The 27,905-nt window shown below is 44.2% G+C and overlaps 1 protein-coding gene across 1 annotated transcript in view; it reads right to left on the bottom strand.

Moving 5' to 3' along the window:
- Positions 1 to 27,905, bottom strand: part of b3galt1b (UDP-Gal:betaGlcNAc beta 1,3-galactosyltransferase, polypeptide 1b) — a 61,338-nt gene that overhangs the window by 2,584 nt on the left and 30,849 nt on the right. The window lies entirely within an intron of this gene.

Genomic DNA, 27,905 nt, shown 5'->3' with positions numbered 1-27,905 from the left:
TTAATATATGATATTTTTTACATAAAAGGCAATGGAGTTTTTCTATCGAATAAAGTCATTAATAGCAACTCAAATATGAAAATAAGCAACAACGTAGATTTTCAATAGAGCAACAAGTCCAACAAATGAGGATAGGCTGCCTGAGTATCATTATATTTATACAATAAATAACCTCAAGGACTGTGGAAACACAACTCAATTTCAAAAACGAATTTTGGTGCCTCGTTGTAATTCTAGTCGGAGGATGAAAGGAACGACTCAGATAAAATCAATGTGGAATAAATTACAAAAGCTGCTGAAACACATGCAGGAAAGGCTACGGTGACATCAGCCGCCTGACAAAACTAACTCGTCATCAGAGACGTTTATATTAGTCATGGTTCATTTATTCTTTAGTTGCCATCACATAAGTAGTATTTACATTTAAATGACATAGAATGCATTATAGTGATAACGATATATTAATCTGATTCTGGTAGGACCAAAAGGGGAATAAAAGCGCAGTGACAACACAGAGGGCCTGTTTTTTTGGTCATCGATGTGAAAAGTATTGATTGTTTACTAAATTAAATTAAAGCAAATAAGTTTCAGGACTGTGTATAGTTTAAGTATTAAAAGCAAACATAGAGAACTGCCCCCTGTGAATGCTAGTATTATAAATTATGAGATTTTTATACATTGATATTTATGTCTAGTTTCACATTAGTTGTTTGTAAGGGTGGAGTTAATGTTATCTATTGTGTATTTGGTCGGTTAGTCTTATCTAAATCAATGGTTCTCTTATGATTTCAATTGGCAATCTTTATAAAGCAACTCCTACAGGTATTGAATAACTATGCATGTATGTAGGTTTGTATAGAAGTGCTAACTGGTTTGCAGAAGTCTTAACATGAATGTGTGAAGTGTGAAGTTATACTTTCAATAACTGAAAAGGATTTTTATATCAAAACTTAACAAAACATTTTCAACATTCAATGATCCTAGAGCACAGGTTGACATTTCACAAGAGCAGACAAATTCCCTTTTGACCTCAAACCAAAATCATATAAAGTTCTGTTGCTCAAAGGAGGTGTGTGGTTGGCGTTCTGCATGACGGTGTGATATGGCAAAGGCGCAAAGGGAGCACTCTGCCATGGTAAGTTTATGCCCAAGGATCATTTTTTCAACCTGTTTGTTTTTTCAATGCTGCCTGCTGTTTATCAAGCTGACAGAAATTTGGCCTGGCTGTTTTTTGAGCAGTCATTCTGCAGAGTGCATTTCTTTATGCTTTTTGCGCAGGTGGCTGAGCCATATAAAGTATGTTAACAAGTAAATCATGTATCCTGGCTTTTGAAGCTCTTAGTGACTTTTCCTTTCATTTGGTGATGGCAGAACAGAAAATGTACTTCACAGGACAACGACCATAATGTAATAAAACCCAACATTTCCATTTTCAGTAGAGAGTAGCAAAACACTGGCTGAGGCAAGGCAAGGCAAGTTTATTTATATAGCACTTTTCTGTACGCGACAATTCAAAGTGCTTTACAAAACAAATTAAAATACTTTTTAGGAATAAATACAGTAAAAACACATTATATAATGGCATTTTACAACAGGCATTACAAAGCAAAGATAATAAAATAATTAAAATAAACACCACAGGTCTACAATACATGGCTGATCACACAAATGTAGCCATAATGACATCATTTTAATTCAATTTAAGAAGAGACTGCAGGTAATTGCAGTCTATACCCATATTGTATACCAGGGCTGGATCTGACATTACATTTACAACACGGGATACATAAGCCCTTTCTTTGAAAACAATACCTTCTTTGTTGAAGGGAATGCCTACTGTATGCCTCTTAGAAATATAACTCTACCTTGTATGTCTACATCTATGCTGGTGTCACATTGAGCCTGAGACTTCTACGAATTCTGTAACTTCTCAGTTCATGTTGTACTGAACCCTTTCCCCCTGAGTCTTTCAGTAAAAGTGTTTGTGTGTATTTGTTCCAAATATAAGATTTCCCCTCCCCTCTGCTAAATAACTGATAGATCTAAAGAAATTCCGATTCATGCTAAAGATAGGAGATTTTTCTGAATGTAATTCACTAATGAGCTGATGATCGTTACTGTATATGCATAACTGAACGGAAGTGAAAGAAATGACATTACAGTATGTCTCTTAATTGTCTGACAGCAATGACATACTGAGGACACGGCTTGAGCGACAGCTTAGTGCTGTCCTGTATTCACTCAATCAAGTCACTTATATGTGCCGATTATAATGACTAATGACATGCGTTATTCAGTGCATCCCTCTAGATCAGTGGTTGTCAAACTTTTTCTGTCAGGCCCCCCCTTTGGAGAAAAAAAAAAGTTGGGCCCCCCCAACACAAATAGTCAGGCTCAGTGGCGGCGCCAGAGATTTATTTTGAGGGTGCTGTGGGGTAGCTTGACGTTTCATAGAGGGTGCTCAAACATTTAGGGTTTCCCATTAATGTACCGGTCGCTACAGTGGAGTTTTCTACTGCAACATTCACCACGCATATACACAGTGTGACGAATACAATGAATGTGTTACGATTATTGTGTTATGTCACGTTTTGTATGTCTTGTTTTGGGTGTTTTGCTGTTCTCCCTGTCATGTTTTCCTCTTGGTATATTGTCTGGTCCTTTTCCCTGTGTTTTTCCTCCTGTCTTTAGTTTCCCTGGTGTGTCTAGTTGTCTGATTGTGTTCACCTGTGGTCCTTGTGTTTCTCCTCCCCTGCACGGCTGTTTCTCGTCTTGTGATTACCCCTCCCTGTATTTAGTCTGGTCTCTTCCTGTGTTCAGTGTTGGTTCGTCGTTAGTCTGTGACTGTGTTCACCGGGGAGTGTTCTGATTGTCCGTGTGCCATATCCTTGAAATAAAGGTATTTTCAGTTTTTTCTGCATTTGGGTCCTGCCTGCTTCACTCGCCGTAACAGAACGAACCAACCACGATATGGGCCCAGCAGATCAGTTTGAGCAGGAACTAGTGGATTATACCTTTTCTTTGTCTGACTGTGCTCATCGATGGATAGGAGCGGTCAGGGTTCAGCAGTGAGATGCTGCTCTGGCAGATGCAGTCCACCTTACGCTGAGGAATCAAGATTTGGTTAAATTCTTACCGGCATGGCTTTTGGATTACCTCACGGTTTGTTTTCCCGATCCTGATAGACCCAGGTCTCCAGATTCCCTTTTTGATACCACACGCATCGGTGTGGTCCATCTGGCGTCAGCCCCTGCTTCTCACCCAGTGTTTGCTACAGTCCAGGAGCCATTCGCTGGTACTCGTCTGGCTTTTGGAGGTCCACGGAGCCTCCAAACGGCTCCTAAGAGGAGTCGCAAGGCCAGGTTAGCAGCACGAGCCCAAAAGGCCATGGTTCCAGAACCAGTTCTGGCCCCAGCAGCCATGGTCCTTGCTCCAGAACCGGTCCCGGCAGCCATGGATCCGGCTCCAGAACCGGACCTTACAGCCATGTTTCCGGCTCCAGAACCGGACCTTACAGCCATGTTTCCGGCTTCAGAACCGGACCTTACAGCCATGATTCTGGCTTCAATTCCGGCTCCAGAGCCGGCCCATTCAGCCATGTTTCCGGCTCCAGAACCGGACCTTACAGCCATGATTCTGGCTTCAATTCCGGCTCCAGAGCCGGCCCATTCAGCCATGTTTCCAGCTCCAGAACCGGACCTTACAGCCATGATTCTGGCTTCAATTCCGGCCCCGCAGCCATGGTTCCAGACCCAGCTCTTGCCCCAGCTGCCATAGTCCCATCCCAAGTCCCTTCCCAAGTCCCTTCCCAAGTCCCTTCTCTAGTCCCTTCCCTAGTCCCTCCTCAGGTCACTTCTCTAGTCACTTCTCAGGTACCAACTCTAGTCCCTTCTCTAGTCCCTTCTCTGGTCCCCTCTCTAGTCTCTTCTCGAGTTCCCCCTCTAGTCCCTTCCCTAGTCCCTCCTCAGGTCACTTCTCTAGTCCCTTCTCTAGTCCCTACTCAATTCCTTTCTCAAGTCTCTCCTCTCCTGCCGGGGGTCCTGCCAACCCTTTGTCCTGTGCTGTTGGAGGCCCCGCCGACTACTCTCCTGCCGGGGGTCCTGCCAACCCTTTGTCCTGTCTCGTTGGAGGTCCTGCCATCTACTCTCCTGCCGGGGGTCCTGCCAATCCTATGTCCTGTGCCGTTGGAGGTCCCACCAACTACTCTCCTGCCGGGGGTCCTGCCAACCCTATGTCCTGTCCCGTTGGAAGTCCCGCCGTCTACTCTCCTGCCGGGGGTCCTGCCAACCCTATGTCCTGTCCCGTTGGGGGTCCCGCCGACTACTCTCCTGCCGGGGGTCCTTCCAACCCTACGTACTGTGCCGATGGAGGTTCCGCTGGGGGTCCTGCCGGCTCCATGTCCAGTCCCGTTGGAGGTCCCGCCGACTACTCTCCTGCCGGGGGTCCTGCCAACCCTATGTCCTGTCCCGTTGGAGGTCCCGCCGACTGCTCTCCTGCCGCGGGTCCTGCCAATCCCGTGTCCTGGTCCTCTTCCATGGGGGATCCTGCCGAGGCCTGTCCCACCAGCTCCGGTTCCTGTCCGGCCGACACCGGGTCCTGCCCGGCCTCCGGCGCTGTCCCGTCAGTGCCTTCCTGCCCGGCCTCCGGAGCTGTCTGGTCTTCGCCCTCGAGCCCGGCCCCCTGAGAGCCACGGCCTTCGCCCTCGAGCCCGGCCCCCTGACTTTTCCGGCCGCGGTCCTCGCCCTCATGCTCGGCCCCCTGACTTTTCCGGCCGCGGTCCTCGCCCTCATGCTCGGCCCCCTGACCTTTCCGGCCGCGGTCCTCGCCCTCATGCTCGGCCCCCTGAGATTGCCCGCGGTGGCCTTCGCCCCTCCATAACCCCCACCTTGGACTCTGTCTTGCCCCCGGGCCGTCCGCTAGAGTCCACCTTCTCGGCTTCTGCCTTGCCCCCGGGCCGTCCGCCCGAGATCCCTTCCGGGTCCTCCGCGGTGCTCTTGGGTTGTCAGCCCAAACTCGTCCTCCTGACCCCCTCCACCCACCCTGGTGGCCCTAGTTTCGTGTAACGTAAAAAACGTGTCTTTATGTCCGTTGGTGAGACAGAAATATATGAATGGGTCTCTTTGCAGTGGAGTCGGGTGGCAGCACATCAGTCGGCGAGGTATGAGCAAGATATAACTGAGGGAAGGTGTAGTGAGTACCGGAAGAAGGCGAGACAGAGAGATGTAGATCCTCATTATCCCGGTAGAATTTTGTGCAACTATCTACTCTCTACAAGAGACCCGGCGTAATTATACTTTCTGTTCTGCTGCATGTCTGACCTCTAACAGGTAGGGTGGAAAAAATACTTTCTGCAGATTAGATAACATTCACAATGGTTCAGGGTTTTTAATAGTATCAGAATAATACAATGTTCAAAGGCTTTTTTTAAACAGAGAAAGAAACTTTATAAGAGTCTCTACAGTTAGGCCTATCTGAAAGAATGCAGATGAAATTAGAAATATCTCAGCCGTGTGTCAGGAAGATTGCTCATATCTAAAATGAGCTCCCATTTTTCAACAGCTTATTAAGTGTACATTAACAAATGATCAACTACAATTAACACACAGCAGATTGTATATCCCCTGCTGGATGCACGCATAACATATCGGTTCTTGCTCTCCGGTTAACTAATATACTCTATTTCAAATTCCTTCACCTGTCAACTAATTAGTCGTCTTACTCAATTTCACTAATGAAGCTCAGCGCAAGTTCAACCAGGAAGACCGTCTTTATAATCTGTCATTCACATATTTCGTCCTTACTACGCTCACCCCTCCAATCAGCGATGGGGGGGGCGTTCACTCCACAGCTAAACCTATCACTTTCGTCTTTATTCCAACAAGCCAATCCTAGAACATCGCCAAACCTTTAAATCTGCTCCCTCCCCTCCTGACAGCTGTCATTGCAGGCGACTCGACGCAGCCCTCCTCCACCCCTTCCACCTCCCATTTCTCAGAAACCAGGGTCCACATCAAGCTTAAACCACTCCTCTTCAGACCGACCTCCATCAATCCCTTCATGCCCTCACCACCACCAGTGTCTAGACCCCAGGGGGGGTTTTATCGCCTCGGTATTCCCCTTCCGGATGATACTCCCGCACAACGGGGTCTAATCGCCAAACACCTATACATTCATCTGCGTATTTCTTGGCAATAAATATATATTGTTACATCAAAAACCTGTCTCTCCTTGATATATAAGCAAGTTAGCATGGAAATATTGAAAATAACATTAATTAATGATCATTCAAAAGGCGATTGATGTGAAAACCTGTGATTAAGAGAGAGGGCTCAGATGTGAGCTAACTGTCCTCAGACTACAGACAGTCTGTGAAACTGTAAATGTCTGTCTAATAAACCTAGAACTAAATTGTCTGCGGTAAAAGCACCTGGTACCAATAGTGAGTCTAGCAGAGCCGAACCATAGAGTGAGTAGACATGCCATTAGTTCATCTGCAAATAAAAGTGTGTGGTTCCCAACCGTAGCTAGGAACTAGCCCAACTCTTAATCGGAATATAAGATATTGAAAAAACTGTTAAAGCTCTGTTTGTAGTTTTTTTAGTCTCAGTCTCTGGTTTTCTTCAGCTAAGATGTGGCTGCTCTAGCTTGTGTTTAGATGACTGTAGCATGGAGCAGAGACTGCAGGCCCATCGCCAGGCCTGAGCAGAGCTATTATTCTAATCAGTACCCATAATACTAGATGTCCCACTGAGTCAGTCGTAAAAACTACAGCTCTGCTTGAACGGATTGGGCCGGTGACTGGCAGAAAGGAGAGTGGAATCTAAAACAGTCTATAAGTCTATAAGGGGGAACACAATCACAACCAAAGGACCTTCAGGACATGAGACATACTATAGAAATACAACAGGAAGCGGAATGAAAAAATATATAATTAGCCGATACTTCCAACAGATACCCAATTCATCATGATTTATTATAAGCAAGAGGTAAACGTGTACCATTTATCAGACATGACATTTCTTTCTCCAAGCCTCTGGGTTGACTGTTTGGTGGACTGGTTTTTTAAAACGGAGGCTATAACGCTCCCCTCTGCACACAACAAAAACGTTTTGATTCATGGCCCCCCGACCATTTATAGACAGGCCTCTAAATTGTTTTTCCAATAACAACATCTCAAAGATAATAGATTGCCAGATTGAATTAACTGGTTCATACAAAGATGGAGTATTGAGGAGAGCCTGTGCCCAAAATGTAAATTGATTACCTTGGCTTTCATTTGACAAAACACTCTTTCTGGTTATATAATCACACAGAACACTAATGGAGGAACTGAAGAGATACAAAGTTAAGTTTAATAATACATGTGAGGTATTTTAATATCTTAGACAGTAATCCCTAACCATGTTGGTGTTAAAATACAAACACTCCTGTCGCTTTATATTTAGCGTTCAGTAAAAGGTAAATGATATTATGAATATTATGAATGTGGATTACAACCTTAAAGGTGGGGTAGGTAATTTTGGAGAAACCAGCTCGAGTGCGCTAGAATTTGAAAATACACCATCCATCCATCCATCTTCTCCCGCTTATCCGTGGTCGGGTAGCAGTTCCAGCAGAGAGCCCCAAACTTTCTTTTCCCTGGCGACATCAACCAGCTCTGACTGGGGAATCCCAAGGCGCTCCCAGGCCAGCGAAGAGATATAATCCCTCCACCTGGTCCTAGGTCTACCCCTTGGTCTCTTCCCAGCTGGACGTGCCTGGAACACCTCCCTGGCGCCCAGGTGGCATCCTAACTAGGTGCCCGAACCACCTCAACTGGCTCCTTTAGACGCGAAGGAGGAGCGGCTCAACTCCGAGTCCCTCCCGGATGACCGAACTTCTCACCTTATCCCTAAGGGAGACACCAGCCACCCTGCGGAGAAAACCCATCTCGGCCGCTTGTATCCGCGATCTCGTTCTTTCGGTCATGAGTCATGACCCATCCTTCATGACCATAGGTGAGGGTAGGAACGAAAATGGCCAGACAGAGAGCTTTGCCTTCTGGCTCAGCTCCCTTTTCGTCACAACGGTGCGAAAATACACAACCGGAGAAAATCTGCCACTTCCTTACAGAGCCCCTCCTCCAACACACAAACGCGCACATGACCAATGAGGGCACGAGATAAGTTTGTGCACAGATGGAAGGCTGACAGGCAGGTAGGCCATCCAGTTATTTTAGCCGGGCCGGCTAAAATGATTGGTCGTGCTTTTTACAGTACTACGGCTTCCACAGATGACATTTTTAATGGATTTTTTGTCAAAGCACTTAAGATATTCATTGCTATCGGGATGTTAAGAGCATTCCATGGAATATAACAAAAAGTGTATCTCGAGCCGGTTTCTCAAACTTACCTACCTACCTTTAACATGAAAAATTATGTGAAAAGTGAAGCAGAGCGAGTGGAACAATCTTGTAGTTGAGATTTAAAGAAAGGAAAGGTGCTTTTCACAACATGTACATGACCATATACTTTAGGATCTATCTTTCTGGTGCTGTCGGTATGAAACACACATTAAACAAAAAGCCAAAGTCAACAACGCCCATTTGTAAGCCCTACCAAATCCCTAGCACAATAATGAGTCTGTAAAGCTTTTTCATCACCCTGTCTCTATAAACAAGTCATTATAAGAGACTGCTGTGAACTGTAAGATCTGTTGTTCTGGAAAAAAAAGATGGCTTCAGTACACCCACTGAGAAAACATGCACTTCTTCTAAATCATGTGGCATAGCTTTCAGTAACAAACTTGGTAGTGACATTTATATCAATATTTCCTTTTCTGTGCTGTACATTCTCTAGTCTATTTCGCCATGTTGGAATGATAACCCAAAGTGTCCATATTACATAAATAACATGAAATCCTTCAAGCCAATATTTTAAAGGGTGCTTTTATTTCAGAACACTGTTTATTGAATGTGCACAAATACAGACTGAGGCCCAGCCAATACATAATGGCCCCTATTGTTGTGATGAGTAGACAAAGGCTTTGTGATCAAAAGTGGAATAATGTAATAAAAAAGCTATCAATAGGAAAATGGCAAAGTGAAGTAAAAATGACATCAAAAAAAGTCATGTCATGGTAATGTTACATACTTTTTCACCGAAATCTATGAATATACACAGGGTTTTTTCTAGAAAAATATAGTATGAGGACAATACTGTGTCATTGAACTTGTATATATAAGATATATAAATTCTCGGAAGAACATGACGCCGGTTTACAAGATGGTTGTGCAAACAACAATGCAACATTGGAGCTCTGTAAGAAGAAAGCTGTCTATGCCGTCTGATGGTATACTTGACACGGCTTTCATATTTTTGAAGTAATTATACAGTTTTTGACGAACTGAAATACTGTTTTCTGGCAACATTTTACGGGGGGAAAACTGCATTTTGGTATGAGGGAGCAGCGTCGAAAGTAATAGGGTGCAGCGCCCCTGTAACTCTGTTTAGACAAAACCCTGATACATATATAATTGATTTCATAAATTGAAACGATGGACACAGTACCTCCTGCTTCACTAAAAAGTCCATTCTTAGAGTTTGTGCACTGAAGTTTTTCTTAGTGTTTTCAAATCATATTTCTGTAAGATGCATATCAGAACATGATTGGCTTTCAAATTAGCTGTGAAAATCCAACAAACACGTCTTAACTCAGATTTAAGATAAGCAAAGAGAAACCTTCCACCTTCAGCAGACAATGGGAAAACAGTCCAGTGTCAATCTCTGCACACGCATCCTTCTGCAGGCTAAAGGTCAAAGATCCAAGTGAAGTATAACCAAAACACCTTTTGAAGAGAAGGGGGACTTGAAATTAGACTAGCTTGTATGAAGTTTCATCTCAAATGTTCATCCTTGTAATGGAATATTGTTCCTTGAAATAACAAAACTAGAATAACACGTTCTGTTAGTTTGAAATGTGGGTATTATATAAAGCCTTCATGCAACAGTAACAGTCTAATCACTGTTTCCAGAGGGAGATGAGATTTGATTTGAAACCAGATGAACAAAATAATCAACTTCTCTATTTCCCACAGACTCCTGTCCTCTTTATTGCTCCCTGACTGAAATATAAGGGGGTATTGTAATTTACATATCTTACGCTAAGGGGTTGCTCTAAATTGTGTCTCCCTTTCATAGCAAGCAAAACACAGGAGGAAAAATCTATACCGGCAACTAAATGAGCAAAGCCACATTAAGCTGAATTAAAAGCTCTTGGTAGATGAAAACATAAAGCTAGTACAGCAGTTACTTTTCTCAGCTCAACTCCCTCGACTCCTGAAGAAAATGAATATTAAATGTTGATACTCTAAATGAAAATATCTCTAAAACAAATGTGCTTGGGTGAATTGAGGACTGATTTCTACTGTTTACATAATTTCAGAAGAATGCAGTATAGGTTAATCAATAGGGTGTTTGCCACAAGAACACTTGTTTATAAAGCATATGTAAATTAAGGAAGTTAAGAAACAGAAATTATACCTTGGGATTGTTGTTGAATTGTTGTTCAGGTTTCATCATCACGTTAACACTATTTGACTTTAAATCAAAAGGGAGATCATATTTATAAAGAGTAATGCTATTTAAAGGCATTCATTTCTTTTTTTTCTTAAAATGTATTGACTTGCTTTGTCCATTCAGTACATGTACTTTGCATGTATTTCTTCAAAGGCAGTATAATAAGACCAAAGTAAAGAGTTTTTTGTGAATTAAATAAGACAAATTGAATAGTAATATATCTGTACTTGGCAAATAAAATAAAAATGACAAAAAGTCTACTTTTACTACCAATGGAGTTTTAAAGCTATCAAAACCACATGTAAGAACACATTTAAAGAATGTATGAAAAAGAGCTTAAGCTTGTTTGCTCCAGCTGATTCCTTATTATAATATAGTTAGTTATTCATTAGCATAATAATTGTCCTTGGGCAACACCAACCCTGTGAGACTTTAGTGTGCTAACGAGCCAACATGAAGATTGTAGAATATTCCTACCTAAGACACTTGCTGGTAACACTGTTGACAATGTAAGCAAAGCTGAGTCGGTAAATAAATCATTAGCTGTGTATAAAACAATATGATTTATTCCTAGGTTTGATTGGAAGATGAGAGGCAGGCGGGGATTAATAACGGAAGGACCGGATGGGGGTCAAAGATCCTGAGCTAACGGTTACCGCGGGGACTGCATGCTCCTTTCTGCCATCAGGTGTTGCTGAAAAATATTAGCGATGAGGCAGGGTGAGTCGGGGGTTTTCAAAGCTGCTGCAGACAGACAGGAAGCTGGCGTCCTGCTGGGACGATGCCAGCTTCCTGTCTCCCTGAACAGATGCTGCCCAATGCCACTACCCTTTGTTTCCTTCTCCAAAGGCACACTGTGCTGCATGCTGCACACAGAATAAAAATGCCCACCGTCAGCAAAGGACGTGACAATTAGAGAGATCATTTGGTATCATCGTAAAGAGGTACTTTGTTGTTTATTTGATGGCTTAGTTTGAAGCCTGTCAGTATCCCAGAGGTGTGCGATATGTGAGATGTATTACAACAAATATGTTCATATCCACGATTAGCTCCTATTCTGTCAGTAGTGATTGATTTCTGGAATTTAACCAATGTTATCTTAATTTATATGGCATCTTTCCTTTATTTGATCTGTAACTGCCTTGCATCAACAGTTAATTATTCATTATTGTCATTTGTTATTGTCACACTGCGATTTAGATGTCTAGTCTCTGTAATGTATGGATATCTCAACTTAAATTAGGTTACTGATAAAGCACTCATACAGTAGAGCTGCTCGATTATGGCAAAAATCATAATCTCGATTATTTGGGTCAATAATTGATATCACGATTATTAAAAAATGATTATCCATTTACTTTGAAAACATCCATTTATTGGAGACATTTTTTTTGAACAGTATGTTTTGAACAGTTGATTACCCTGAACTTTAAGTTTAATTCAACTGAAAAACCAATAATAAAAAAAAGTAATTAAAAAATAAATAAAGTAATAATAATAATAAAAAAATAATCGTTTTATTTTCGATTACGTTGTTTTTGTAATCGTTGCAAGCCATAATCGTAATTGCGATTAAAATACGATTAATTGAGCAGCCCTATCATACAGCCTACGGCACACATGGTGGAAAGATGCTGATAAATGCTACATTTAAGTGACGAGGGAAATGAAAACAAAGACAGTCTGCTCCTCGGGACCAGATTTCAGTCAGTTAGGCTCCTGCTATTCCATTACTCAGATCTGAAATTTGCATACATTTAGTATGTGTAAATGTGTATCTCACTGCTGTGCTTGAAACGTATTGATGATAAGCTTCATGTGAGGCTTTCCACACAGAAATAAGTAAGAAAATCACCACACAGCCATTACTTTTGGTTCAAAAAGTCCAGCCTTCTTTTGCTGGCTACCTTTTTCTTCTTGCTTGCACTTTTTTGGTGCATTATTAAAATTGTGATATGCGTGAATTATTTATGATCACAAATGTTGGATAGTGCAGGACAGATGTGAAGGATGCCTAAAACTCTCATAAACATGTATCTAGCATTTATTTATTTATTTAAAAAAGGAAGTCCAATTAAAAGTGTGTTGTAGCAAACATCCCTTTGAAATACTGCGATTATCTCTCACACAAATTATAAAAAAATGGAATAATTGTGTTTTTGAGGTAGCTGTATCTTGTCTGCTCCTCTGGATTCTGTCCCGTCCCTTTCTATAGTGTCACGAGTCATTTCATGTGAAGGAGACTCATTACTGAGGCCAAGACACTAAATTAAACAGGACACTGCAAACTGCAATCCCTTGTCTTTCCAGAAGAAAAATTAAGAAATACTGATGATTAAAAATAGACATTGAATTGTGCAGAGAAATATATGCTCTTAGTGTGCAAGTGTGAATGAAGTTAGCTTTTTCTAAATGTTCTTTTCCCAAATGATTTTTGTAGGTTACTCCATGAAATATGAAGTAATTAGTGTTTAAGGTTAAGTGCTGTCAGAGGAAATGACGTGTCAAACGGCTGGCTAAGTGATACATTAAATTCTAGCCTTTGAACTCCATCAAAAAGTGAACACCTAAGGGATCATTATGTTCATCCTATAAACTCTGGCAGAATTTGAGTTCTGACTGACAGTATGAATTATCATAATGCACAAAACTGACTGGTTTGTTTCGGAGCAGCAACACATCAACAAGTACAGATAAGTGCCAAACATTTCTCTATAAAAAGCAGCAGATGGCTTCAAGAATGTTCTTCTTTTTATTTCATGATTGCTTTGTTACCAAGGGACAGCGTTTCCATAGTGAATCCTAAACTACGGGTATGATTTTACAGAAGAAAGCCTCAATCATATTTGAATGCAAGAGGGAACAGAAAGTTCAAGAATAAGCCTTTCAGCCCCACCACCTCTTCCCTGTGTGCTGCATCAGGCTGCATTGTTACTGTTTGACCAACTAAATGATAAGGTGGTATATTCTATATCCTACATACAACAATACATTTATCCTAAGAGTTCCTTGTGTAACTACATTCTGATGTAGCTTTTTTATGTTGATTATGAGTGACACTGTCCTACTGCTGTAAACCCTTAGAACACTAAATATGGATTAACCTGTCAAAATGATTCCCAAATTACTTTAAAAACCTGTAAAAGTAACATTAATTTATTTTCAAACAGGCGTTTTAAGAATTTAGTCATTTTGTTAACATTGTAATCGTCACATTTCGGCCAGGTAAATTTAGTAGGAATGGATGGGTTTTGGGCGGAGAACCACATTGTCAGGTGGTTTAAAGAAAGACTTGGACTATCATTGGTTTGATTTTGGTCTTTTGGTCTCTTTAGGGAATGTATGTATTATTCTATACATCTAAGACATAAAGCAGAGTGCATTTAGCAAAGTAGGGAGCAAGGCTTAAATAAGGATGTTTTGCATCTGTAAAATACATCCCAAATGTGAGTGACTGACGCTTTGATTAAGATGAAGTACTCCATGTTGTAAATAATACAAATAATGACACAGACAAGTATTTTCAGTGCTTCCAGCAAGACGTTAGTATGCAAAATGTTATCTTACACAAAATGCCAACTGCATATACAAGTACCACTTCAAAAATGTCAAGCGGGCACCACTTTGAGTGATGTGCTCACTGTTACAGAGAGTGCCCTGGATATTTGGCATTAGCACAGAGCCATGGGAGGAATCGGATCCGGCACACAGGCTCCCAGACATCATCAGGCTCCACTAGGCCCTGACATATCCTCCATCAACAGCAACAAATATTCATATCTACATTTCTACTGGAAAAACAAAATGGTATGGTTTGCATGCTGGTCAAATGAGCTTTAAATTGGTTTAAAGACTGACAGTCACTGCTAACCGCCCACCGTGTACTGTGTCAGCACCGACATGATTAATGTGTGTGGACGAGCAGCAACAATCAGTCACACACTGCCAGTCATGCAGCGGAGGTAAACTAGGATTTACTAGGCATGATTTTTGCCTCCTAAATTGTTCTCATGATCTGATTTAACAATACACATTTCTATTGGAAGTTTACTGTTGTATTAATGAAACAATCAAAGTTTAATTCAATTGTTTGTGTCAATTACTGGTTCTGAAACCATCGTGGTTATCTTCTTCCTGCCTGCTAGTCAGCATGTCTCTTCTTGATTTCAAGGCAATACAAGTAATAGGCAATTTAAGGTATCTGCTTCCTTGCATTGACTCTATATATGACATTAAGATATAAAATGGCAGGACTAGAAGGAGCCGCCTTGGAACCCAAAACAAATGTACCCATTTATAAATATGTGACATATCAAAAGCTGTGTTTGACATGAGGTGTCAGTGTCTGGTTTGACATGAGTAGAGCAATTGCGCCAAATACTCTTTATAATCACCAGGGGCCTCATTTATAAAGCGATATACGCTCAAAAGATGGCGTACGCCAGTTTCTACGCAATGTTTGCGATTTATAAAATACTAACTTGACAGGAAAATGTGCAGTCCTCCACGCAAACTCTAACCCATGCGTACGCACTAAGCACAACAACGGGAGAGACGAGAAACTGCGACACCGTTGGCAGAAGGAAGAATGGAGAGAAATATGTGGAAATAATACCATAAACAAAATGTTACCTCTCATTTATCATATATGAAGAATTCATTTTCAAACATTGATTAAAGCCAATCTTAAAGTGATTAAACAAACGCCTGTTTGAGACTCCTCAGCGCACACAAAAACATAACTTGGAGAAATAAATAAATACGGATATGTTATTGAAAACCACCTCGAATATGTTCTGTTAATGTTATGAAATGTTTTCTCATAAATGATGCGGTAAGCAGGAGGATAGAATTACGTCTAAACTGACGCCGTTTTGCATTTCTATAGGTTGTAGATACGAGCATGGTTTTATATACTGTTGTGGTGACACGTTATTGGACATAATTCACCTTGCTTATTGTGTTGCCACACGGACCCTTTAGTGGGGAACACCTGTAGCTTTAGCTGCCATTCCTGCTAGCTCATCAGGCAGAGCAGTGCATGTGTTAACCTCTCTGAAAGTAATGGATAATAAAGATTGGAACTCCATTCTCAATACACCGCCTCCGACTCTCTTTTCACGGCACTACACTGGTGACCCTGACTTTTCCGAGAAAGTTTCCGGAAAATTAACGAACATGGCTGAGCGCGATGTTTTCATAAAGCTGCCGGAATTCTGGGAGCACACCGCGGAGGCATGGTTCGCACACGTGGAGGCACATTTCGCCTGCCGACAGGTCCGTGACGGGGACCTAAAATACTACCATGTGGTAGCAGCGCTGGGGAGCTCCACGTCGTCCAGGTTGGTGGGATTCATCGCAGCCCCCCCACATCATGGCAAATATGAGGCGATTAAGGCCCTTCTCCTTAAGACATTTAGCTTATCTGCTAAGGAGAGGGCCCGCCAGATACTTGACATTCAAGGCCTAGGAGACAGCAAGCCATCCCAGCTAATGGAGAAAATGCTAAATCTGCTAGGGGGGGGAAGATCCCCGTATTTTATTCACGGAGATTTTCCTGCGTCACTTGCCTCCCCGGGTACAGACGGCGCTGGCCAACACGCCTGTCACGGAGCCCCGTGCTTTGGCTGAGGAAGCGGATCGTTTTTTCCTGGCTACGCAACAGCCCGGGGCAGAGACGTTAGCCGCGACGCTCAGCGGCCCACCGGCAGTCAAGAAAGCGTGGCGGAGGCCGGACACGGCTGTGGCTAGCCGGCGTGGAGACGCCGGAGAGTGCGTTTACCACGCACGTTTCGGGACAAGGGCGAAGAGATGCATCGCTCCGTGCAGCTACAAACCCCCGGGAAACGGAGGGGCCGGCGCTCAGTAGTGGCTCTGAGCGTCGGCGGCACGTGCAGGCTCCTCTTCGTCAGCGACAGCGTTTCGGGGAGCCTGTTTCTGTGTGACACGGGCGCTCAACGGAGCGTAGTTCCAGCTTCGAGTGAAAACGTCGCCCGTGGGGGGCACGGACCGCGATTGACGACGGCTAACGGCAGTCCCATTCGCACGTACGGCGTGAGGCCTATGTGTTTGTGCATCGGAGGACAGCGTTTCAGCTGGGATTTTGTGACAGCGGACATTTCTTTTCCCCTCCTCGGAGCGGATTTTTTGTGTGCTCATGGACTCTTAGTGGACGTTAAGAATAGGTGTTTGGTTGATGCCTTAACGTTTTCTTCCCTCGTGTGCACACTTGGCAGCGCAGCGTACGACGGGCTGTCAGGCTCGCTGTCAGGTGCAGACACGTTTCTCAGACTGTTGGCCGAGTTTCCAGACCTGTCGCTACCCACCTTCTCTGCGCTTACCACTAAGCATGGCGTGGAACACCACGTCACTACCGGGGGGCCTCCTGTCTACGCCAGGGCCCGGCGGTTGAACCCTTCTAAGCTGGCTGTAGCGAGGGCGGAGTTCGCAACCATGGAGCGCCTGGGCATTGTCCGCCGCTCCGACAGTCCTTGGGCTTCCCCCCTGCACGTCGTTCCCAAATCGAACGGCGGGTTCCGCCCGTGCGGGGATTACCGCCGACTCAACGACGCCACTACGCCTGACCGCTATCCGGTGCCGCACATTCAGGACTTTTCGGCGCATCTGGCCGGTACGGGGGTGTTTTCCAAGGTGGACCTGGTGCGTGGATACCACCAGGTGCCCATGCACCCCCTGGACATTCCCAAGACAGCAATGATAACGCCTTTTGGACTTTTTGAGTTCCTGCGGATGCCTTTTGGACTCAAGAATGCCGCTCAGACGTTCCAGCGCCTGATGGATTCGGTGCTGCGGGACCTGCCGTTTGTGTTTGTTTACCTCGACGACATACTCGTCGCCAGCGCTTCAGTGCAGGAGCACCTGTCCCACCTCCGAGCCCTTTTCACACGGCTCAACGAACACGGATTAATCATCAATCCTGCAAAGTGCCAGTTCGGGGTGTCGGACATCGATTTCCTGGGGCACCGCGTCACCAAGGGCGGTGCGACACCTCTGCCAGCGAAGGTGGAGGCTGTTGCGGCGTTTCCTCGCCCGCTCACAGCCCGGTCGCTCCGTGAGTTTCTGGGGATGGTGACTTTCTACCACCGTTTCATCGCCCGGGCCGCACACATCATGCGGCCGCTGTATGAAGCGTTGAAAGGCAAGACCCCCGTCCAGGAGATCGACTGGACAGCAGAGGCGGACGGCGCTTTTGCTGAGGTCAAGACCGCGTTGGCTCAGGCGGCTTTGCTGGCACACCCATCATCTACGGCTCCCATCTCCATCACCACGGACGCGTCAGACTACGCGGTCGGCGCAGTGCACGAGCAGTGGGTGGAGGGCGCTTGGCAGCCGCTCGCCTTTTTCAGCCGCCAGCTGACGCCTAGAGAACGCAAATACAGCGCCTTTGACCGGGAGCTCCTCGGACTTTATTTGGCCGTGCGGCACTTCCGTTTCATGCTGGAAGGCCGTGAATTTACGGCGTTTGTCGACCACAAGCCGCTCACCTTTGCCATGTCAAAAGTGGCGGAGCCTTGGTCGGCACGTCAGCAGCGGCAGCTGTCCTACATATCGGAGTTCACTACGGACATTAAGCACGTGGCTGGCAAGTCGAACCTGGTTGCTGATTGCCTCTCCAGGGTCGTCATCGGTGCCGTCCAGTTGGGCCTGGACTATACTCGCATGGCGGCAGACCAGGTCACAGATCCCGGCGTCCAGGCCCTGAAGGTGGAGAGCGCGGGGCTGCGCTTGGAGGACGTGGTGTTCGGCGACGCGGGCATTACTCTCCTGTGTGACGTCTCTACGGGCCTGGCGCGGCCTGTCGTCCCTGCCAGCTGGAGGCGTCCTGTGTTCGAGGCTGTGCACGGCCTGTCACACCCCGGCGTTAAACCTTCGGTCCGTTTGGTAGCGGCGAAGTTCGTTTGGCAAGGACTGAAAAGGGACGTGAGGACTTGGGCCAGGGAGTGCGTGGCTTGTCAACGCGCTAAGGTGCACCGCCACACGAAGGCCCCGTTGGAGCGTTTCCTGGTGCCTGAGAGGAGGTTTGATCACGTCAACATTGACCTGGTTGGTCCGTTGCCTTCCTCTCAGGGGTTTTCCTACCTCCTCACCATGGTGGACAGGACGACCCGTTGGCCGGAGGCGGTTCCGCTCGTTTCGACATCAGCCGCAGACGTTGCCCGGGCCTTCATTGCAACGTGGGTGTGTCGTTTTGGCACCCCGTCAGACATTTCCTCAGACAGGGGCTCTCAGTTCACGTCCGAGCTCTGGAACGCTGTGGCAGGCGGTTTGGGGGTTAAGCTGCACAGGACTACCGCTTACCACCCTCAGGCTAACGGTCTCTGCGAGCGCTTTCATCGCTCCATGAAGGCGGCCCTCAAGGCCGGCCTTACGGACGGTAACTGGGTCGACAAGCTGCCCTGGGTGATGCTGGGCCTAAGGATCGCACCTAAGGAAGATCTGCAGTGTTCTACAGCGGAGATGGTCTACGGTCAGCCGCTGAGAGTTCCGGGGGATTTCCTCCCAAATGCATCGGCTCCCTGGTCGGCGTCGGCCCAGCGGGCTTTCCTGCGTGACGCCGCTGAGGCCTTTGTTCCGATCCCTACTACTCAGCACGGTACTCAGGTGTCCCAGGTTCCCGCAGAGCTCCGCTCGGCGGAGCACGTGTTCATCCGGCACGATGCGCACAGAGGCCCCCTGCAGCCCCCTTATGATGGGCCTTTCCGGGTCTTGGAGCACGGGGACAAGCACCTGGTGGTCGACCTGGGTGGCAAGGCCGAGCACGTCTCGGTGGACCGGGTGAAGGCTGCTCACCTGGACTTGGACCAGCCTGTGGTGCTGGCTCGACCTCCGCGACGGGGCCGCCCCCCGGCCTCGTCCCCTGTCACGGATTTAAGACCTGTTGTTCCGGTCCCTCCCCTTCCGGGGGCCGCACAGGCGGGAGTCACTTTTCCGACTCCCGTGCTCAGGAGTCGTGGGGGTCGGCGTGTCGTTCCTCCCCGCCATGCTGATTTTGTTTATGTGTGAATTCTGGGGGGGCTTGTGTGGTGACACGTTATTGGACATAATTCACCTTGCTTATTGTGTTGCCACACGGACCCTTTAGTGGGGAACACCTGTAGCTTTAGCTGCCATTCCTGCTAGCTCATCAGGCAGAGCAGTGCATGTGTTAACCTCTCTGAAAGTAATGGATAATAAAGATTGGAACTCCATTCTTAATACACCGCCTCCGACTCTCTTTTCACGGCACTACACTGTCATGTTTAATCATGTTTTATGCCGTTTGACAAGACTTGATAAGTCGCTCGTAAAACACAAGAGGTATGGAAGCTAAGAACACCATATGTGATAAATTGTACAGCTGATATAACACAACACATTAGTTGTATTTCATTTAACTGGTGGATATAGGGTTGCTGCGGGGGGGGTTGAGACGCACAGGCTGCAGTGGAGACGCTGCGCACAGCTGATCGACAGCTGGAACACAAACCACTGAATACAAAAACATAATTCAGATCCAGTCGTCATGGGGATTCCCCGTTCACTTCTTACAGTCTCTCATCAAGGGGGTGTCTCCTGTCCCTGGTACAAACACACTGCCTGAAGAAGGCTATGTGTATTGTTTTTGTCATGAACCTTTTATTTATTTATTTTGGTGACGATCCGACCTCCATGCTGCTACTCTGGTTCAAACTGCATCCACCAAACAAAATGATTTATCTCGACCTCCCCAAAATAACCAGAATCTGACACGGTGTGAGATGTCTTTTTTAGCTGTTCTGTCGTCATTTCCTGCTATCTTCTCCATAAAGTCAGTCAGAATGAATGAATGAATGGGCGTTTCTTTGACTATTTATAGGCAAATATGGGCGTTACGTGAAGCCCACAAAAGCTGCACCGTATTTCGAGTCGGCTGTGATTTATAAAGGGAAACCGGCGTAGGGAGTGCCATACGCACTTTTCTCGCCGGTGCGCAATGTTTGGTGAATCGGAAAATGTCGGAACATTTCGGTAGGCCTACCTATTTTTTGGATTTCTACTACGTAAGCAACCTTCCCACGTGAATCCTACGCACAGCGTTATAAATGAGGCCCCAGGTGAGGACCACAGATGGAAATGAGCTATTAGCTATAATCTGGCATATTGCATCTCTTCTCTTTGCTGAGATTAATGTTTTTGTATGCATGGTCCTTCTATAAATAAATTGAAAAAATAAATAAAAGATCGGGTTTCTGCTTTCTCATTTACTTACGCTTATTGTGATTCAAATATTCTCACATAAAGGTTTTGGGACTATACTGCAGGGATTTATTTTAATATTAACAAAGTGATATCAAATTGAGTTGTTGTTCACTTTTACAACAAACTGAAATAAAATGTCCTGCTTGGCCATAAATGCATGGTTTATTTGTATTTGTTCGAAAGAGACAGGCCTGATCATGTGTCATCAGCTCTGAAGAGTTGGGTAGAAATGCTGAGAGGAACAGGAGGATGTTTGCTATGGAGCCTCTTCAGCCAACCGTGTCACATCACAGAGCAGCCAGGTATCATTAGAGGCACAGATGGTGCTGCGGCGGATTCAGTACGTCTCTATTCTAACTTATTTGAGCGTGTTTTTACTTATTTAACCTCCCTTCAGAAGCAATGAGCGACGTAGGAAATAAAAAGGCTCAAATAAAGTCAGAAATTCAAACTGCGTTACAGTAATCTGCGGGATATACCTATTGCGGGTTTGATGTGTGGGAGACTCTAAGAGGTTCAATGAGCTTGTGATTTAACCTGTGCCTAAATAAAAGTGCAAAACATGTATTATGAATCATTTAACCAGTGTTTATGAATATAACAGGCACAACACAACAAGTAAGGATACTGTGTACTCACAAGCCCAACCTGAATAACCTTTGCGAAAACGCCTGTCATGGCCAATGAGACTGGGTGGGGGAAAAAGACCCCGAGGCGTCTCTACTTATCCATTCAAACTGTCCTTTGCCAAGCTGGAAGGCAGTGAAGGTTTCTCTTGTGTTGAACAATGGTTATCTGCATAACCTCCAGTTCCCTATGTACCCTCGCAGCAACATCAGTCATGAGTATATAATCTTGTCCCAGACATCCCAGATAGACAGAGGATATCTACTTTTCTGCTTGTGTACTGTCACATCCAGGCAATACAACTTTATATGTGGAGTGAACAGGCATCTGTGCGCCCTGACAAACACAAGCATCACCTCTAATACCCAATGAGAAAGGCATTGTCACTAGAAGTGTCCTCCCTTTATCAGGGTTAGCTAAATAATCTACTGTGCATATCTCTGACGTTCCATCAATATACATGCAAAATGACCATGGGGATATGGCTATGCATATCCAGTGAAAAATATAGTAGGCCTACACTGTGTGCTTAGAGGATTCCCCAATGAGCTTTCCTTTTTCTATGGGGCTGTTCAACTTCTGGAGATACCATGCCAAGCTACATTTGATTGAGTTTACAACAAGCAGGTTTGAAGATGTGTTAACTAAGCTAATCAAGTATCTGTTAGCTAAGCTAAGTGACAGGAAATGTGGCTGGTTAACAAGCTAAACAAGCACAGCAAAGAAACAAGCCTTGATAGCCAAAAGTTTGGAAGCTAACTAATTCCTGTTGGATAGTTAAATAGCTGGAATCAGTCCTGGATCTAAGGTTAAGCTAGGTGGAGTGCAAATATTTCAAGAGTGTTTTTGTTAGCCCTATAGGAAGTTGGTGCTTACTTGCTATGGTCTCATTGACGTTGACAGGTGTTTTTGAGAGAGGCTTTTCAGGCAGGTCTCACAAGGATGCAATCCCCATATTGATGTGATGTACTGAGTGTAGCTACTGATGAAAAAGAAGACCCACTGTCACTTGGCCATCATAAAATGTTTCTTTAGAACAAGCGTTTTCTACAACCAAGCCATGAGATAATTGACATGCTATAAGAAAATGGTAAAACTGGATTGTTTGAGAAACTAAAGATGATTTGTAGTTGTTTGCCACAGAAAGAGACATGCTGAAGGGGAAGGCAAAGAGAAACGTTGTGTCACTAACTGAGGGGCCACACATCCCTATTATCTCCTTAATGGCCTGATTTGAACATGTAGAGAACATTTCAAACAACCTAAAGCCAGTAATCTCTCTTGACGATGTCTCTGATGTTTCATGAATATATTTTGGAAGCCATACATTTTCTTGCAATATAAATAATAACAAGGAGAAGAAGAGACATGAGTTTCTTGTTGCAGAACGCCTATCCAGTTTCATTTTTCCAATATTACAGAACAGGATGAAAGGATGTAGCAGCCTCTGCAGGAATAATGAAGGCTAGATGGAGAACAGATAGATTGTAGGTCACTTCTGTCACTGCATGTCCGACATCAAAAGAAGGAGCAAAGGGTGAGGAGGAGCTGCTCTCCTAAAGCCATGATGAATAAACCAAATGAAAGAATCCATAATCTTCGCTGTATATGCTACAAAAACACAAAATAAAACATATTGTGAGGTGGAAAACAAGGTTTTGCGGTGCTCGACTAACAGCTCATTGATATTGTTTTCAACAGAATGTGCTTCATCTGCAAATAATACAGTAAATAAAAGGGAATTCCCAAGCTTATTTTGGATTTTGGGTAAAATAATGAATGAGTAGTTACTTGACATTATCCGGCAACATCTGACTTAGCTAATGTACTTTAACACAACGTCCTTAACCCAAATGTCCACCTGCTACTGTAAACAATTGTAAAATGTATCGTGAAGCAGATTAATGTTAGATTAAAGCAGTTCCCTGTAAAACCAAGGTTTGAGTGTTTGATTTAAAGTGAATGAAACATGTACTCTACCAGGTTATACACTGTAGCCTACTTTGACAATACAACACATAGGCCTATTGGGGATTGAATGAAGAAAAAGCAGGTTGTATTCTTTAAAATAAACCTTTAAGCTGCATTAACCTTACTAATCAAGAGTAGCAAGTAGCTTAACTGCAGTAGCTACAGCTTGTCCCATACAGGATGCTGTAGCATGTCTCAAGTCTCATGTCTCTCTCAGTGCTTCTCAAAGTGTGGTCCGCGGACCACTGGTGGTCCGTGAGCGCCCCCTAGTGGTCCGCGAGTATATTGGTAACATTTCACATTTAAAATAAATAAATACATTTAGGTTTTCCGCACTCTCGCGGGAATATCTCCGCAATGGAGCGAGCTAAAGTTTCACTTTCGATGGCATGATATAGCCCAGCACAACACCTTCATCACACTTGCTGCCACTTGTTTGTACCATTTTCAGGCGATTTGTAATCTGTTCTAGAAAAACGATGCGATTTTGGATATTTGTGGAGTTAGGTGGTCCGCGAGTGTTTTTTTATTGGTTAAGTGGTCCTTGGTATGAAAAAGTTTGAGAAACACTGCTCTAGACCAGGGGTCTCCAACACGTCCAGCAGCTTTTCAGTAGATCGCCGCTCGATTATCGATTATAGCGTAGTAAGGTTGCTTCTTGATTTTTCGGCCGCGGCTGGACAATAACGTTTTTTTATTTTAGAATTGTTTCTGTCACACGAATATAAAATTGGTCGGTGTGACGAAGGTAACTTCGTCACTATGGACTGACGGCTTCAGGCCGGGTAATATTGCACTTTATTAGCGTGATTGCACAGTACAGTTGACATTACATATTTGCACATAATTCATACTAATTATTGAGGTAGTATCTTTTAACTGATTAAACCGTATTTATTAGAATGTTGTCTGGCAGGTACTGGTCGGGTCCTCGGCTCCGCCTGGAAAGATAGGGGAGTTTGCGAGAGCGCCGAGAGGAGTTATGCTGGTGTAAGGATGACAGCGGTTGAGTAATCAGGGTGCAAATAATATGTTGTCTGTGGCTGATGATTGTGTGCACCTGGTGTCCTGTGTTGTCTCCTCCCCCCTCACCTGTGTCTTGTTGTGCTGATTAGAGTGTGTGTATTTAGGCTATGTTTCCCTGTCTGTTGAGAGGCTGGTAGGGTGTGTGAGATCCTTGTGGCTGCAGGATGTGTGCAAGGAGAACAGCAGGATTGAGGCTGTGAACTTTGTGCACATGATTTTAATAAATGCCCATGTCGGGTTATGTTTTTGGACGTTCTGCCTCCTTGCTTGGTCTGGGCCGCTCAACGGTCAGTCTCACAGTCGGTGACGCAGTGATCAAGGAACAGACGTGACAGCGGCACAGCGACACCACACATGGAGCAGTCTGCTTTCTCCAGCAACACCAGTCCAGAACTAACAGCAGAATGACCCGCTCTGAATCAGGCCCCTGTCGCTGCAGCTCAGAGACACACAGGGAGGGATTTGTGTTTTTGAAAAACATTCGTTATCGTCATGTCAGGTTTTTGGTGGATTTAATCAAGTCTTGGATTGCAGAGTATGAATGTCCTCTTGCTATTTTCAGTTGATAAATACTTGTGTAAAGTTTGTGAAGGCAGGAGGAAAGCTTCCGCGATCACCGTCTCCTCTGTTCCTACAAACCCCGCCCCCTCCCTGAAAAATAATGAGTGACAGGCTGATAGTGACCCGATAGAAACGTTATTATTCACTTAATCACTGATTGAGATATGATGAAGCTAACTTACTCTCATACATTAATGGGATTAATGTAACAGTAAGACAGAGAATGTAACGGAGCGTTCACACTACAGCTTCAAAAAAAGCTTGGAGCTGGGCGTGTCTGAAGCTTGGGGATTTTATTCGAGCAACACGACCAACAACCAATCACATGAACGACGACGATAAATAGTTTCTCCTCCATCTTTTTTTGAAATATAGAAATCAACGGCGGGATATCTCTCCCGGCTTAGACGCGGTTTGATTGGCTAGCGCTTGAGCTGTCAGATTTTCAGAAACAGGATTTGATTGGCTGGCACTGGCTACTCCGGCGTCAGAAGTTGAACATTGTTACGGGCCGTCCCCACTACAGCTTCAAAAACGGTTTCCAACGCGTCTGCCCATTCACTTTGAATGGGGTGACGTCACGTTGCCTGAGCTTATGTATTGTTAGGTTGCTAAAGTATTGTCTTGGCTCCACTTTATTTGTGTGCTTCTCAAAAATCAGTATGATTTGATGCTGCTGGCTGTTTTATTGTATTTTACCTGATCTGAATGTTGGCCTTTGCCTGGCTGCTGTTTATGTTACAATATTATCCTAGTTATTTTTGCATTTGTTGTAGTTTCTATGCTAATTATTCTCTTGTTGATTAGCTTTATGATGGTTTAACACTGTTTCATGTTGAAATTATTTTCCTTTCTTTCTCGCAAAGTCTGTGGTGTTTTGGCCCACTGCAGATGTCTTAGTAGATTAGAGTTATATTGTTGCTTTAGGATGTTTTTCTGAATAGCCTAGTACTTGTGAGGAGTGAGGAGGTCAGCGCATATAAACCAAATATCTCTGTACACACTGTGCACATACTCTTCATTTGTTTCATGAGAGTTGACTGGCTGCGGTTTTTTAACTCTGCAATGTCAGAATAGTTTGCCATAGATGTACTGAGCGGAGCTGGACAATGTGAAAGAAAAGCTACAGCAATTATTTTTTCACAACTGTATCCTCAAAATGAATTTCGAGAATGAGAGAAATATAATGTCGATCGAAAAATAATTGCCTGACTTTTATTATTTTCTTCTTATCATTTTAATTATTTTTTGGAAGTTAGTGATGTGCTTGGAATACACTAAAGTCATGTTGATAAAGATAACCCCCCGAAAACGCCTGAAATACCCAACATTGAGACAAAGGCTGATGAAATCTTTGAAACCACACCTGAATGCTAATGATGGTGCGGGCGCGGGGGGTGCAGGGAGTTCACCTGCTTAGAGGTTGGTAGCGTGGAGATATTGGTGCTGTGAAAACACTTGAATATACAGTACAGTGAATAAGAGACAGACACGTTTATATTTAGAGATTTGTTATGTGAGATCATTATGGGCTCAAAACAGTCTCATAATGCACACAGAAGGATTCAAACTTGCCTCGTGGGGGCGCGCTCATGTGATTGGCTTAGAATGAAGGAGACATCTGATTAGCTATAGATAGAAAAAATTACAAGTACGAATCGGCTGACCGTCAGGGGAGTCTCAACAAACCCACACACGAATGCAAAGCGATCCGTGCACAGAAAGCTGTTTGTGTTTGCAGGTTCAGGGGATTTAAACGGGAAACTAATAAGTGAGGATCAAAAATACATATGTAAAACTTTTTTCTGTATTTGGATTGTATTTACATGTATATGAAACGGAATACATTTGTGTGTGTGCATTGGAAAACACAAGTATGGATCCGGAAATACAAGTGTGAATCCTTTTGCGGATCATGAAATACAAGTGTGAATCCTTCTGTGCGCATGTGTGTATTATGAGACTGTTCTGAGCCCATAGATCATGGCCATATATTATTGCAGGGTACGTACATAAATAGGCTGCTGTGTCTCCCCTGCAAGGCTCCATTATGTCACCACACATTATGGCATGCTCCTTTGTTCAGTATGAGGCCAAATGTAAAGGTCACCTATCATGCCATTTTTTGTCAATAGCATAGGACTCAGATATATAAAAAACATGTCTATGAAGTGTTTTGCTCAAAATACCAAACAGATCACCCATTCTAGCCATGCCTCATATCCCTCTATTTCACTTCCTGTTACTAACGTGCTGATTCGGGGTATAAAGCTTTAAAAAGAAAAAGAAAAGAGGGGGCAGAGCTTATGCCTGCTCATGCGGGACCCGGCAGATACTGTCTAAAATAAATGCTGCGGTGATGAAACGCCAACACCACATCAAGGATTATTTCTGAAACAGTATGGAGCTCAAAGGCTTTCTCTCTTGCCGGTTTACCACAAGGTGAGTTCTTTTTTTAATTTCCTGCTTCTTCCCACATGTGCTCTCTTCAGTACTGGTTAGCTCTGAGCGTTAGCGATGCTTGCTAATGTAAACAAAGACCATATTACATCCAAAACACGTCGGGCATTGATTCTGTGACGTTTCTGATAGGGCCGTGTGTCAGTGGCGGTTCTAGACCAATTTGACTGGGAGGGCCACTGGGGGGCCAGTTATTTTCTGAAGGGGGCACAATAAATGCAGGACGAAAAAGAGAAGTAGACAGTATGAAGTAATTGCGCATAAGAAAACAATGCAATACAGTTATTGGTATTTGTTTCAGTACACTTATTTATTTCAGATAGATCTTATAGTTATTACTGTTAGCTTCAGTTTAAGTTATAGTGCAATGTTTGCATTAACACCATATTTATATAAATATAAAGGCAATAAACAGTTACATCTCTACTTTACATAAGGGTGTCTGTACAATCTCACATTACAGAA

The sequence above is a fragment of the Gymnodraco acuticeps genome, unplaced genomic scaffold (assembly GCF_902827175.1).
Source record: "Gymnodraco acuticeps unplaced genomic scaffold, fGymAcu1.1, whole genome shotgun sequence".
In the NCBI taxonomy this organism is placed as follows: domain Eukaryota; kingdom Metazoa; phylum Chordata; class Actinopteri; order Perciformes; family Bathydraconidae; genus Gymnodraco; species Gymnodraco acuticeps.
The sequence above is the reverse complement of the archived record's forward strand: the minus strand, read 5'-3'. Positions and strand labels throughout refer to the sequence as shown.